The sequence below is a fragment of the Chelonoidis abingdonii genome, chromosome 5 (assembly GCF_003597395.2).
Source record: "Chelonoidis abingdonii isolate Lonesome George chromosome 5, CheloAbing_2.0, whole genome shotgun sequence".
NCBI lineage: Eukaryota > Metazoa > Chordata > Testudines > Testudinidae > Chelonoidis > Chelonoidis abingdonii.
Genome location: NC_133773.1, coordinates 87,195,771 through 87,210,932, shown reverse-complemented (window position 1 = coordinate 87,210,932; position 15,162 = coordinate 87,195,771). Strand labels below are relative to the sequence as shown.

General features: G+C 43.0%; 1 protein-coding gene across 1 annotated transcript in view; it reads left to right on the top strand.

Annotated features, from left to right (window-relative positions):
• The first annotated feature begins 13,834 nt into the window (after nucleotides 1-13,834).
• Nucleotides 13,835-15,162, top strand: part of PCM1 (pericentriolar material 1) — an 89,265-nt gene continuing 87,937 nt past the window's right edge. Inside the window, exons 1-2 of the mRNA XM_075066430.1 lie at nucleotides 13,835-13,999; nucleotides 14,659-14,756. The gene's annotated coding sequence lies outside the window, so the exon portion shown is untranslated. The remainder of the gene's footprint in view (nucleotides 14,000-14,658; nucleotides 14,757-15,162) is intronic.

The window sequence follows — 15,162 nt, the reverse complement described above, 5'->3', positions numbered from 1 at the left end:
TGACCTAGATAAAGAATCACTGCGAGAAGATATTCTGCAAGTCATTTGAAATAGCAGATAAAGCTGAGGAAATCATGATCTACAAGAACCTACACAGAAAGAAGACATCTGTTTTTAGAAGGACTCTTTTACCTAGCAGCCAAAAGCATAACAAGATCCAATGGCTGAAAGCTGAAGCTTGAAAACTTTAGACTGGAAATAATGAACATAATTTTTAATTCAGAGTAATTAACCATTAAAACACCTTACCAAGGGATCCGCCATCACTTGAAGTCTTTAAATTAAGACTGCACATCTTTCTAAAAGATATGCTGTGGTTCCACTGCAAGTTATTGGGTTCAGTGTAGAATTTACTGGGTGAAATTCAATGATCTGTGTTACGCAGGAGGTCAGGTTAGATTACTATCACAGGGGTGCCATGAGGATAAATACATCCAGTATTGTGAGGTGCTTAGATACTACGGAAATGAGAGACCTATAAGTACCAGAGAATAAAAGAACATAATGATCCCTTCTTATCTTGAGATAGGGTTAGGGCCCAGATCCTCAAAAGTATTTAGGTGTCTAATTCCCTCAGATGGGAGTTAGGCCCCTAAATATCTTTGAGGATCTAGTCCTAGACTCTCAACTAGTGTAAATTGGCTAAACTCCATTGACTTCAGTGGGGTTATGCCAGTTTACCCAGCTAATGATCTGGCCACCCAAGTCTACGAATAAGCTGCTCTTACAACTAGACATGAGGGAAAATGTGTCAAACACAGTGAATTACTCACTTATCTCTTAGCTCATTTCTTAAAAACAATTATGAAAATTATATCGCTGTTGCTCACTTCTATAATAAATCTCATAAAACTTTAAACTTCCCATGTGCATGGTGACATCAGTCAATCCATGCTGTGAATTGACAGTCAACTTCAAGGCTAATAGAACTTTAAAAAGCCACCTATTTTCTTATGTCAATGTTTAAAAGAAATTACTTCAGTCAAAGAAAGCGGAGGGTCTTTCTTCATGTTATGAGCCTTTTTAGCTCTGCTGCTGCTGCAGTAGTATTTTATCTGGCAGAATTTCAAGAGCTTGTAAAATCAATACATCCAAGATAATGTGTTCATGAAGTCAACCAAAAGAGTCAAAAGAGGCTGCAAGCAGACAAGAATTTGTTAGGTAAACTGAATTGTTAAGAGTTCTTTTTTTTTTTCCTGATAAGCTATAATGCAAGTGTTAAGCACCATTTATAAAAAGTGGAGCTTATTCTCTTCTTATGTGGCAGACTCTTAGCCTGGAAAGTTTCAAATCACCTTCAGCTGTCATGTAAAAACATGGAAGGGTCAAAGACTGTACAAGCATGAAATGGTAGCTCTGTGCATGCCAAAATTTACTTTCACTCCATCTGTTATGAATTAATTTGTTTACATGATTCATGGCTGGTTTTTTTTCTGGGTTTTTTTTTTTTTTTTGGTTTGTGGAATGTCCAGAATAAAGAAAACATGTAATGGACTTGATTCTAAAGTCGGCTAAAACTACATTTTAAATTGTGTCCCAAGGACATACAGTATTATACATCCAGCAAGAGGATACTTGAATGGTCTTATACACATATGCTGAGCCAGTAACAAACATGCCTTTATAAGAAGTGGCTAGAATGTTTGGTAGTTTAGCCGAAATAATATTTTTAAATTATTTTTTACTCTGGATGCTGAAATCTGATTAATCAAAGCAAAAAGATCTTTGTCTTTCCTAAATACTTTTGTACACTTTTATTAATGTATTTTTTTAGTATTTCACATCATTAATGATTTGTTGCTTCTATCACTTTTATGTAGTAATCATATCTTGAAAAAGATAATTTATTTACAATTGATACAGCACATCATTGAAATCAGAGACCTGCCAGCCTCAGCTTTGTAATTTTTTCCTATTAACTTAAAATCATTGTGAGTCCAATTTTATAAAACAGCCTTTAAGTTTTGCACGTACGAACTAGATTAGAGAATGACTAAAACATTAACCTTGCATGTTTAAAACCTGTTTAGATCATTATCCCAACAAAGAAGCTGCTATTTAACAGAATAATATTGCATTTCAACATCATAAATGTATTTCATGAATAAAAACACATATATGCCTTGAGCTCAGGCATAGCGGAGAGACATGTTAAAAGGCACAGTCTCACTTTTACACAAGACAGACCAAATTCAGTCCTGATGTAAGTGGTACAACTCTACTGACTTCAACAAAATTGCTCTAGCTCAGTGGTTCTCAGACTTACTTGATTGGGCCTCCCTTCTTTGGGTCTGTAGTCATTTATGCCACCCCCTCCAAGTACATATATCACCACCCAGCTCTGAAGGCAGAACAGAAAGCAGCAGTTGCTGGCTAGGCACTCAGCTCTGAAGGCAGTGTTGTGCCAGCAGCAGCACAGAAGTAAGGGTTGTGCCCCATTGTCACCCTTACTTCTGTGCTGCTGCTGGCATCCTGGGACTGACAGCTGGAGTCTCGCTGCCTCCAGATGAGGGATTGGGGAGTGGGGGAAGGAGAGCCCTGATCTCAGAGTGTCTTCTGGTGAGGGATTGAAGGGAGAGGGAAGGAGAGCCCAAGCCTGGGCTGCCTACCAGTGAGGGAGTGGGGTTGGGTGGGAAGGAGAGACCATGCTTGGATGGCAGGATTCCAGCTGTCAGCCCCAGCCTGGTAGGGCTCTGGCTGTCCCCTTTATTCCCACCTCCCAAGTATTTATGACTTTTCTGCATGAGACCTAGATAACCAGGGCTGACAGCCAGAGCTCTTCAATAATAATAAAAAGAAAGCACACTGCTCGTGCCTCCCTTGGGAGGCCCACTCCATAGTTTCAGAACTGCTGCTCTAGCTTGTACTCATTTTGAGTCATCATATATAATATGCCACCCTGTCATTCAGCAGTTAGAGTGACTAGAAACTCAAAGTCCTTTATATGTGACCAAAAATACCTAACAATTAGATTGTTAGTAAAAATGCAGATATAATTTTTAAATCGCTAAATAAAGTTAACAACTCTTTATACTCCATATGGTATTTTGGAGCCATATTTATGAAAAACAGCATACTTTGAAAAACCATATTTTGTTCCTTTAGGGCTGATCTACTCACAGTTTATGTAACGATTTAAATAGAAATTGTGTTAGTCAAGTGGGAGTTGTTCCCTTATGTGGAGATTATGAAACTGATTTACATACAGGGGGGTTGTAGCAATTTAACTAAATCAGCTACAAAACAAACTAAGCTATATTGATGTAAGGCACTCTTGCTGGTACACGAAGTGTGTGTAGACTATGTCTCATTCCTGCTGAACTGAAAGTGAAATGCAAAATGCCTTGCAAGTGCACAAAGCCAACAGAAACAAATAATGGGCCAAATTCAAAAGTGGTTTAAGTTATATCAGTATGTGGGTGAAAATAAGTGGTAATTCATATGCGGAGGTGAAAGAGTGGTAGTTGTACCAGAAAAAAACAAACAGGAGAGCGTAAAAAGGTATAACATAAAGCACTTGCTCCCACCAGTTCTGTCTTACTGCCATTGCATGCCTGCTCTTCCATCCCTACATTTTGGAATTTATACTTATTTAGTGACATATCCACTTACTCAGCAGCATGGTAGTTAACCCATAATTTACCTCACCATTAAATTTGGCCCATAGTCTTTTAAGGTAAATAGTGGCATCACTGCAAAAACTCGTATGTTACATATCTCCCTGGAGATCAAATCCATACTTCTTACAGCTGAATACTGGCTTCCTTGGGTAGAATTCTTCCAGAAATGGGAATGAGTTGTTTCCCCTTCATTTTAATTTAGGGCTCTCCCTTTAGCCAATATTCAAGAAGTAGCAAGTGGTTTCCATTAGAAGGAGAAACTGATGATACAGTCAGGTATTATTTACCAAGAATGTACATCAAGTCCTGTTTTCCTCAACATGGTAGGAATGAAACACTCAGAGACAGTTTTTGCTCATACTTCCACATCTTCTTAGTGAGAACTTTAACAAAAAGTTCTCTTAGGTTTTTCTCGGGGTCATGCTACAAGTACTTCTCTGGCTGTCTCTGGAGTTTCCTTGCTGCCTTCCTTGGATGGTTCCATGGTGTTACTGATTCTTCTATCTCCCTCATGCACATAGCTCTATCAAACTATATGTACACCCCACCCCCCACCCCGTGTTTGTATTCAGACCTCAAGGAAAACCAGTTAGACTGCATGACTTAATGCCTATTCCAGCCTTGCACGTGGCCTGCGTTTTAGCCAGTGGCTCCTATTGTTTCAGATGTCTATTCCATAAAGAATCTTAATTGCTTTTTACATTTATTCTGAATGAAGGGCAGCTGTTACAGCCATCACTTTCAATGAGGATTAATCAAACCCCAGTGCCAACAGATTATAATAGTGTCTCCAGGTAGTACCATAATGGAAACCACACTTAGAACTGTCTCCTTGCATTTTTCTACCCCTATTATTGCTGTCTGGGACATGTATATGCCTCTCCAGTTGGAAATGGAGGCAGGCAGGAATGTTGACTAGGTCCAACTATGCTACTCACCTCCTTTGCCTCACCAGTGGTCTATGGATTTGATGGACATTCAGGTAAATGGTTGCAATTTCAGGGCTATCTGTATGGGTTTAAGGTACAGTTATTTGAAAGTCTATATACAATAATTAGAGACTGATCCAAGGTGCAAATTTTGAATATGACTGCTGATGTGAACTTTCTCAAAGTGTAAGGGTGTTTGGATCTATGGTTTCGGTTAAGGTTTATCTCTAATTACAGTAATAAATTGGCCTTGTGAAAGAAGGTGTTTGATTATCTAGGGAAGATACCTACCATGTAGCTATATGGAGCCCAATTCACCATCGTCCTGCACCTTCTTAACTATACACATACTTAAATGTTTTTGTGGATTGGGGCTAGAGTGCCCATGCCTTCTAAGACTGAAACTTTTAACCTGGTCCTAGGTAAAGCAATTGACATAGAAAGTCTTCCCTGTGAAAAGAAGTCTAATCTAATGTTTTCCCTGGGAGGGGGGGGATTTACATGTGAATTTTTTATATGTTAATGTTGCCAATGAAAATATTATCTACATTGTTTTGCTCTGCTGGATATAGCAAAAAAGGATTATGTCTACTTTTTGAAAAAATGCTAATTAGTATTTTTTATTTTCTTTGCTTGAAAACTCACCTGTAGATATGATGGAAACTATTTATCAAGTAATTCCAGAATTATAATTCGACTGTATCTTCAGCTTTAAGTCTTACTTTCTTTCAAATTTTCTAGAAAAATTCTCCCTTCTATTAATAATTTCCCTTCAAATTTTAAGAAGAGTGAGAATTTTTATTTTAGGGGACAGAAATTAGCATTAGAATAGAGTCCTGTTGCAACCTTAACTATGGAGTGGTTGCAGTCTCTTCGTAACATCAGAACTGAGCACGCTGTAGCTGTAGCCGTAGCCCCACTGAGTGAAGAAATATGGCAAAGAAATTTGGAAATTAAGTGTATGTCATCAAAACATGCCAGTGCAGTTCAACAAAGGACAGTATGAAGTAAGCAATTATGTTAGAAATGTGTCAGTAATATTTAGATTATAAATCTAATCAAAACATGTCAAAGCCACCCTAACTTTTATGCCCATGTGTTCACTATTTTAAATTTGATTTACAAATATGAGATTCATTACTACAAGTATTTGTTCATTTTTAAAAATTGATTCATAAAAGCAATCACACACTTCAAGAATAATTGTTCAGGCTCTCTTGGGTAAGAGGACCTAAAATATCTTTCCCCAACAATGGAAGATGAACAAGTAAATTATAAATATCAATAGGATGTAGCTTTTGAAGGCTATTGGGGAATAAAATGCAAATAAAATATCTGGATATGAGTAACACATTACATGAAATTTGAGTGCATGCAGTATTTTATAAAAGTGAAAGTTACTGAACTGGTTAAATGGTACCTCATTGCTTCACACTTACCCACTGTGATGTGTGGCTCAGTATTGCATGCTTTATTGCTTCAGTAAAGTATGCAGTATCGCACCACAAAGTTAATTTCCATGGTACTTTGTGAAATTACTTAACTCCGCATTGCTAGTGATGTTTTGACAACTTAATACAGAAAGTCAATATGCATTTCCAGGGTGTGAGCCCAAGACAACGTAACTGCTAAAGAGAACATGTTTATTTTCAATCAGATGTACTCTTTAGTGGTCCACATTTTGGCAGATTGCTTCCGTATTAAAATTGGAGCACATATGGAAGTATTCAACATAGGTTTATTTGCTAAATACTTTAATGCTGACATATTTTTGGATGTAAATCAAAGCCATAAAGTGTAAAGGAAGCAATTAGTCCATGGGGCTCATGAAATGGGCAGGAATGGCTCCTATCAGATGATCTTTTAATTTTCCAATTTTAAAATAGTCCCTCAATGCTTTCTTTTTAGAATGGAATCTCAAATGTTGGAATGCTCTCTTTTTGCTATCTATAATAATGTAGAAAGAATAGAAATTGAGAGTTCCCTAATTAATTTAGCTTCAAAGTGGACTGAATAAAAACAGGGACAAAATCATATGAATTCTTGGCTGTGATCATTTTTTCATAGGGTATATTAGTTTTTGTTTTGTTTCTTTCATTGTATAGTTCTTTGTTTGGAGTCAGGGAGGAAATTTGTGTGGCTTTTACAAATTAACAATTCTCTCTCTCTCTCTTTTTGTTTTTCTTTTCTGTTTCCATTTAGCACATTTCTACATTGCTATTTCAGATAGCTAGAGAATGTGAACATGGCTAGATCGGTGGTTCTCAACATGCGGCCCATAGGCCACTTGCAGCCCAGTCAGCATCCAGATGTGACATCCATGGGGCCATAACTAGGGTGGAGTGGGAGGGTCACTTGCCCAGAGCACAGGGCTGGTAGGAGGGGTGCAAAAATGAGGCTGTGCAGGATTGGGCCCAGCAGCATTAGTAGCAAGCCAGGGTGTTCAGTGCCCACCAACTCCACAGGATCATGGGTCCAGTAGCTCTGGCTGGAGTAGGCTCCCAGCACTAGGACTGCAGAGGCAGATGGGCAGGGCGGGCAGCTAAGGTAGGAGACCAGTGGGCGTGGAAACAGGGTGGAGTGGGCTAGGGTGCAGGGTAGGGTTGCCAACTTTCTAATTGCACAAATTGAAGATCCTTGCTCCACTCCTTCCTTAAGTCCCCGCCTCTTCTCCGAGGCCCTGCCCCCCACTCACTCCACTCCCCCTTCCTCTGTAGGATTGCCAACCCTTCAGGATTATCCTGGAATCTCCAGGAAATAAAGATTAATCTTTAATTGAAGATTATGTCATCTGATTAAACTTCCAGGAATATGTCCAACCAAAGATGGCAACCCTATTCCTCCATCACTTGCTCTCTCCCAACCTCATTCACTTTCATGGGCTGGGGCAGGGGGTTAGGGTGCAGGAGGGGGTGAGGGCTCCGGCTGGGGGTGCAGGCTCTGGGGTGGGGCCAGGGATGAGGGGTTTGGAGTGCAGGAGGGGGCTTTGGGCTGGGGCCAAAGGGTTCAGAGTGTGGGAGGGGGTTCTTAGCTGGGGTAGGAGGTTGGGGTGTGGGAGGGGGTACCATCTGGCTGGGGACGTGGGCTCTGGGTTGAGGCTGAGGATGAGTGGTTTGGGATGCATGAGGGGGCTCAGAGCTGGAATAGAAGGTTGGGGTGCAGGAAGGGTGTCAAGGCTGAATCCACACTCTGTCACTCCAAGTGCAGAAGGTGGGGACCTGCAAGGATTCTCAAAATTAATACTTGCCACTTCAGGCTTGTATTAAACTAGCAAGGTTACAGCTTTTCTCTGACCTTGGCTTGGTAAATGCTGCCAGCACCCAAATGCAAAAAAACAAAAACAACAAAAAAAACCACCCTTGAACCCAGGAAGGAGCACTTGGGAATTCCTCCCTGTGGGGTACCCTCAAGCCCTTTCATACACACCTCCAGGGAAGAGCTGAAAAAGAAAAAAAGTAAATTAGCTGTCGCCACCAGCTAATTAAACAGCATATGCACAAACATTATAGGACACCAAAAATCCAATCCAGTCCTTAAAAAAACTAAATTCTATTTTAAAAAAAGGAAAAAAATACATCTGGAACTTAGGCTTTTGCTAGATTTTAAAAGAGCAATTCCAAAAATTAAGCACCCAAACTAGCTTTCTTGGGGGTTCAGCTTAAATGTTACAAGCAAACATATGCATCAAGGGTTAGCACAGAGGAGATCTACAAGCCAAAATAAAAAAATAAACCTGATTGTGCCTAACTAAACATTCCCTATCCAAATATTTTCTGCTATGTATGGAAGATGAATTTTCATACGTGGTTCAAGCCTTACATAGCATTGCTGCTCTGTGTCTCCTTCTCCAGAGAACAACAGACAAAAGGAAAGTTTCTTTCCCAATTTTAAAAGTTTTAGCATTCCCATTGGCTCTTTTGATCAGGTGCCCACTCCTTTTCTTTTACCTGTGGGCTTGTTAACCCTTTGCAGGTAAAGCAAGCAGAGAACAGACACCAAGAGGGATTTTACAGCTAACTGGCTGGTTGGGTGTTCATATAAGGGCCCTATCCTCTCCCCACTTCATTTATCACAAGGGGGCTTGGGGTGTGGGCTCTGGGCTGCGCTTACTTCAGGGAGCTCCTGGTGTTATACCAATAAAAACTAGCAGGATCTTAAAGGGGACAAGACATTTGTCACATTTATTGTAAATACCATAATAAAATAAAAGATAACTGCAAACAATGTTGTTTGGTTACTTATTCCTATGATTATATATATATATATATATATATCCATTCACACAATCATTCGTACAAGTTCTGTGTAAATATTATAGTTACCAGCCTAAAGTTGCTTGTGACAGAATACTGGCCAGGTACTCTGTACACAAGAGTGGAGCCGAGTCCGGGTCAGGTGACCTGATGCGCCTGGAGTCTGGCCAGCAGAACATAGCTAAAGTCTTTATTCTTTCAGAGTCCAGCTTTATAGGGATTTTTCCTATGTTTTATGGAGTTGCTGTCATTCTGCTGTGTTATAATTTAATCCGCAGGTGGCTGGTATGTTGGCAGCAGAATGTTACCCAAAGTCCTTATCTTACCCTTACTTTTTTTAACAGGCTTTTCGTTTGGATTCAAAGTTTATATGTCTTAGTGTGTCACGCTGCGTTTGGGTTTGGATTGATCACCGTCAATTGCAGGGCGTGACTTAGCTGAACTGGCTTTGAATGGTTTCCTTCTGTTGTTCTTTGTTTCTTTCTTTTTAGGGTGGATGCTTTTTACTTTGTTTCACTGTTGTCTAGGTCTTCAGCCGTTGGTAGTTGAACTTCACCTCATCAGGACAGGCTGGGGCTGGAGGTTGATTTTATCATCCATACATGCCTCATTCACACATCTAAACTAACTAATAAGATTACAGCAGGGTTTGCAAAAATGAAGGTTGGAGGAAGCTTTTACAAAATGGAGTGAGCGTTTTAAAATGGGATTTGAATTACAATATGGCAAACAGTGAACAGAAGTTACAATGCAGGCAAGTGTAGTGAATGGTGAACAGAAGTTACATTAATAAAGTGAATAATTAAAAACAATTTCATTTATCAGTTCTACACTGGAAGTAGCCAGTGTGTCTGGCTCCTAGGCGCAGGGGCATCCAGGTGGCTCTGTGTGCTGCCTACGCCTGTAGGCACTGCCCCTAGCCAGGATCCCAGCTAATGGGAGCTGTAAAGCCAGTGCTTGGGGCAGAGGCAGCTAGCAGAGACTCCGTGACTGTCCTTTTAGCGGCCCCATGAGCAGGATCCCTTTTTAAACAGGCGTTTCAGTAAAAAAATGGACGCTGGGCAACCCTAGTGCAAGGAGAGGGTCATGGGGCTAGGGCTGCAGGGAGAGTAGTGCAGCTAATGCATGGGGGACAAACTTATTAGTGGCTGAGGACAGTCCCTGGATGACGAGCTAGATACTGGAGCACAGTACCTGGATATGGAGGTGGTGGGGGAAGTCCCTAAGTTGGGGGCTGGGTGCTGAGGGGAAATCCCTAAGTGGGAGGTTGGTTGCATGGGGGGTCAGTCCCTGGGAGGGGGACTGGATTCTGGAGGGGGCAGTCCATTGACACGAGGGCTGTTCTGCCTTGGATAGGGCACTCTGTCTCTGCAGGACAGGCATTTGTGCCAGCTCAGTGTTGGGGGATCTAGATTCTAGGTGAAAGGGGGACAGTCCCTAGCAAGGGGGCTGGGTGCATGGTGAGCAGAACCATGCACCTGACAGGTCTCCCCATCTTTTGCAGGCAAAGGCAGGCTCCGCAGCTGCACTCTCTGGGCGTTCAGTACAGCCACACCACTACCAGCAGTGCAGAAGTGAGGGTGGCAATACACTATGCCATGCCTCCCTTACAGTAAATTAATTTTTAACGGTTAATGTTTCTACTTATTTAGCTACTTTAAAATGTTCTTGGTAGACATTTGCCGGTGTTGAAATGAAAGATACTATATCGATTTGAATCATATTTCTGTCATATAACAAATACTAAACCTTCTTTTTTTTAGATGTGCAGGTAGTACATATATTGCGTGGATGTGGCCCACATAACCCATACAGAGCTGTGTACGTGACCCCCACAATGATAAATAGGTTGACAACCACTGAGCTAGATGCTGCTGCCATCTGCAGGACAACAAGAGATACTGCTCTCTCACAACATACTACATCACTTATCTGAACCACTGCCAGTATAACGCTGATTTTCCATGCAAGGCAATAGAGGGCGGGAGAAAAAGACATTACTCAAGTAATAGGTGCAGAATTATTTTAACAAGTATCTGTTACATGCTCTAAACTGAAATTATTATTTGCACAATATTTATACAGGTGGTAATGGTACAATTCTTTTTTGAAAGTGATTTCACTTATGGAAACATAGGAATATATCCTTATGCCCCTACCTGCTGTGGGGATATTTGCCATAAAAATCCAAGAGATTCGCTGCCTCACAGAGTTTCTGGTCCTTGTGTTCTTCTTGCACAAAGGGGATCAGTTGATGAGCCATGGAAAATAACTTCCCGCAGCTGTTTTTTTGCTAGTGTAAAGGCTAGATGCAGGTTTAGTAACAATGTAAGTCTCCTTTACCATATTTTAATGTAGTATAAAGGAAACACCCACTGCACAGGTTCAGCATTCAACAATAAACCACAAACAAATTTTTAGAGCCTCCTGCGTTGGGAGTCTCAGGTAATATAGGTTCAGGAATTCATGGCCCCTTTCTCCTACTTTTGGAAGTAGAAGAGGTATGAACAACTCATGATTGGATACCCCTCTTGAGCTGCAACCTTTGCTTTTAGTTAGGGACCTGGATATCACATAGCTACTATATCACCTGTCACTCTGGGAAGAAGCTTATATAAACACAAATGGTGAGTGCTCTAACCATTGGTCTAAAGGACATAAGAGGAGGTTGCACCACTAGCAGACATTTGGTGTGGGTTTAGATGTGCTCTGAGTATGTCTACTGGATTGGGCCCCAAAGGCATAGTAGGCAGAGGAACACAGTTTGTGAATGTGAGTTAAGCACGGAGCAGTTGGGCAGCGTCAGGACTTAGGTGGCTGAGCACATGACTAACTGCCAAAATGTAAGCACTTTGGGGATTTTAATGGCAGAAACTTAAGCACACAGGGAATTAAAGTGCCTATAGGGCTAGGCAGCAACTGAGCAGGGGTTTTCTGAATGTCAGTGATGCCTAGATTTGGACATTCCACCCCAGATATCTTATTTTTAATACAGAGATGTGGCTGATAGAGACGACAGGACACCTTAGCAGGAGTTATAGCATATTAAAAGTAACCTTGTATGAATAGACCAACAGGTGGCAGGTGTGAAGAGCTGATGTAAAGAGCTGCAGAGAGGAAGCCAAAGTGTTATTGATCTTACAAAACACAGGTATATGTTAATAGATGGTGCTTAGGACTATGTAACTATTTACATGTAAACGGATATAGAGTTCTCTCCTATGTGTTTTTTGTGCATGTGTGCTTCTTTATGATGCATACTGAGGGCCTGAAAGTTTTTTGTTCTGTTTTTTTTCTTGTTGCTGTGTAAAAATACCTACAAATGACACAAAACAAAACACACAACAGGGAAACAGTAAAAAAGGCTATACACAATGTGCAGGTAAATGCACAAATTACATGTGCTGAAAGGAAGATTTTTCTCTTTAATCTTTTATTTATCATTGTATGTGTGACTTATGAGAGAAGATGAAAAAACTTTTAAATCTAAATATGCACTTTAAACTGATGTCTCTATTGCAGTCTAAATAAAAATAACTTCTCACACCTGATGATTGATGTCATGATCTTATTAGTATGCCATGGAATTAAAATCTAAAAAATGTTTAATATCTTTTATATATAACCACAAAGAAGTAAACAAAGGGCACAATCCCAACAATTCTCCTTCCTTTTTAGGACACCTGTACTGCAGTTAGATCAGTGGTTCTCAAACTTTTGTATTGGTGATCTCTTTCACACAGCAAGCCTCTGAGTATGACCCCCCTCTTATAAATGAAAAACACATTTTTTAAAATATTTAATTCTATTATAAATATAGGAGGTGAAATGAGATTGAGGGTGTGGAGGCTGACAACTCATGACCCCCCACATAATAACTGTATGACTCTCTGAGGGGTCACAACCCCCAGTTTGAGAACCCCTGAGCTAGATCAATATGCAGTACGAGTAGCTGAAAGCCTGTAATATCACACAGGTGTAAATCATAAAGTCTGGTGGTAAAATAGCTGAAAATGGTTGCGAATTTAAAAACTCAATGGTAACAGATTGCAAAGCCCAGTGATGATTGAACTTGCTGATATTTTAACCAAAATTAGCTAGCTCTCATACTTGTTGCTGTTTCTGTCACTTCACACAGACTTAACAGACGTTCTAGGCTCCAGTGACACATGTAGAAAGTGACAATCGTGAGAGATTTGTTTTGATTTGTGTGAGTGGTGAATAATGATGTGTGCAAGGGTGAGGAAATGCAATTTCGGGGCAACTGCATGGGCTGGTTGTATTGTTTTGAAGAATTGTGGCAGTTAGGTCATGTAATCTGCTATGCATGCAGTCTCCTCCAGACAACCCATGGGACTTTTGCATGCATAAACATTAGCTGTTGAATAAGGGTGGGGTGGTTAGTTGAGTTACATCAGAGACCACAGTGGTACTGGACTCTTGGCATAGGACAAATACATATCTGACATACTATAGTTGTACATTCCACCAGTGTAATTCATAAAGTCAAAATGGCTGAGAACTTAAAAACTGGATAAGAGACTGTGAACCAGTGAGATATTGAACAAAAAGTGCTCTCAACCCTGCTTGTGATGCGATGGGAACACCTGACTCAGCAGCCACTCCTGGCTTTCGAGTGACAAAAATTCTTGACCTTTGTTAGAGCACTGTAACCAAAAACTACACTTCCCAGCATGCGTTGCGATCGGAGAGTGTCTGTCCATCTCTCTCCACCCACCCACAGTCATCCTCAGGACCACTGAAACTACCAGTCTCACCATGCTCTAGTCCTAAGCGGTTGGAACCCGTTTGGTCACGCATGGCATGCCGGGATTTGTAGTTCTGGTTTTCTTTGAGGCACCGGCTTGATTCAGCAGCCCCAAGATTCCCGCCAGGAATCGAGTGAGCGGCACAGCGTGGAAAAAACGCGCTGTTCCAGCCTTCAGCCACGTGCCCTTACGCGCCCGCGGGAGGGGCAGCGCGGAAGAGCATCTCCGGAGCAGGTTACTAAGTAACGGTGTGTATCCGTCCACCCCGTCCCGCCTCCGCGTACGGGGAGAACCAAAATGGCGGCGAAGGTGGCCGTTGCGGGTTGCGTGTGAGAGTCCCTGTGTCCCCCCCGCCCCCACCTCCCAACCAAGCGGGCCCGGTCGGTGCCGCAGGGCGTGAGGCCCAAGGCAGCGGAGCTGCTGCCAAGGTAACATCGCTGCCCCGCCAGGGTCTGGGAGCCCGAGTCCGGCGGGGGGCGGGTCTGGGTGAGGGCCCCGATCTCGGTTATCCGGAGCTTTTCCCAAGGCGGGATCTTTCCCCGGGGAGCCCCCGTCCCATGTTATTTCGGCGGCGCCACGGCCGTATTGTTCCCGCCTCTCCCCCCACCGCAGCATAGCCTTTTCCCTGTCGCTCCCCGCGAGGAGTCCGCCTCTCGCTGCCCGGCTCGCGGCCTCTGAGGAACAGCAGAAGGGAGAGCTGGGGCGGGCCTGTATGGAGCGCTTGGCCTTCCCAGCCCGCTCGGCCGGGCCCCGTGGGTGGGGGGAGAGCAGCGTAGCGCTCGCCTTGCCCGGCCAGTATCGTGGCAGATAAAGCGGCCGTCGATGGCTCGGCCTTTCGCGGAGCGGAGGGGGCCGCCGGTTCTGTGCCGCGACTCCTAGCCCCAGGGTGCCCGGCCAGCTGCGCCGCTCGTTCGCGCCGCGTGGGGGGGGGGGTATGTTGATCGTTTCTCCAAGGAGACGCTGCGCGTTCACGGGCAACGGCCGCCCGATGCTTCCCTGCCAGCGGCCCTTGGCGCGGAGCCCTCCCGCCGGCTTTGCCGCTGGGAAGCAGCGGGTCCGCCCTGCTAACCGCCTCCCCACCTTGCAGTGTGATCCACTCGGCTTCTCCATCTCCGCTGGCGGCAGCAGGAGGCGGACAGGGCAGGAACTTTTCTGCGCTGGAGTCTCGGAGCGGCTGAAGGGCAGGTAGGTCCTGGGTGCCATTGCCTGGGCCTAGACTAGTGGTCATAATGAAAACGGACTTCAGCCCGGCCCTTCGTATGCCTGGCCGCTTGGTATCTAGCGTGTGGTGTGGTCACTTATAAGGGCTGGTCTACACTAGGGGAGGGGATCGATCTAAGGTATGCAACTTCAGCTACGTGAATAGCATAGCTGAGGGCTGGTCTACACTACGGGGTAAAATCGATTTTAGATACGCAGTTTCAGCTACGTGAATAACATAGCTGAAGTCGAATATCTAAAATCGATTTACTCACCCGTTCTCATCGCGCGGGATCGATGTCCGCGGCTCACCATGTCGATTCGGAACTCCGTTGGGGTTGGTGGAGTTCCGGAATCGATATAAGCGCGCTCAGGGATCGATATATCCCAT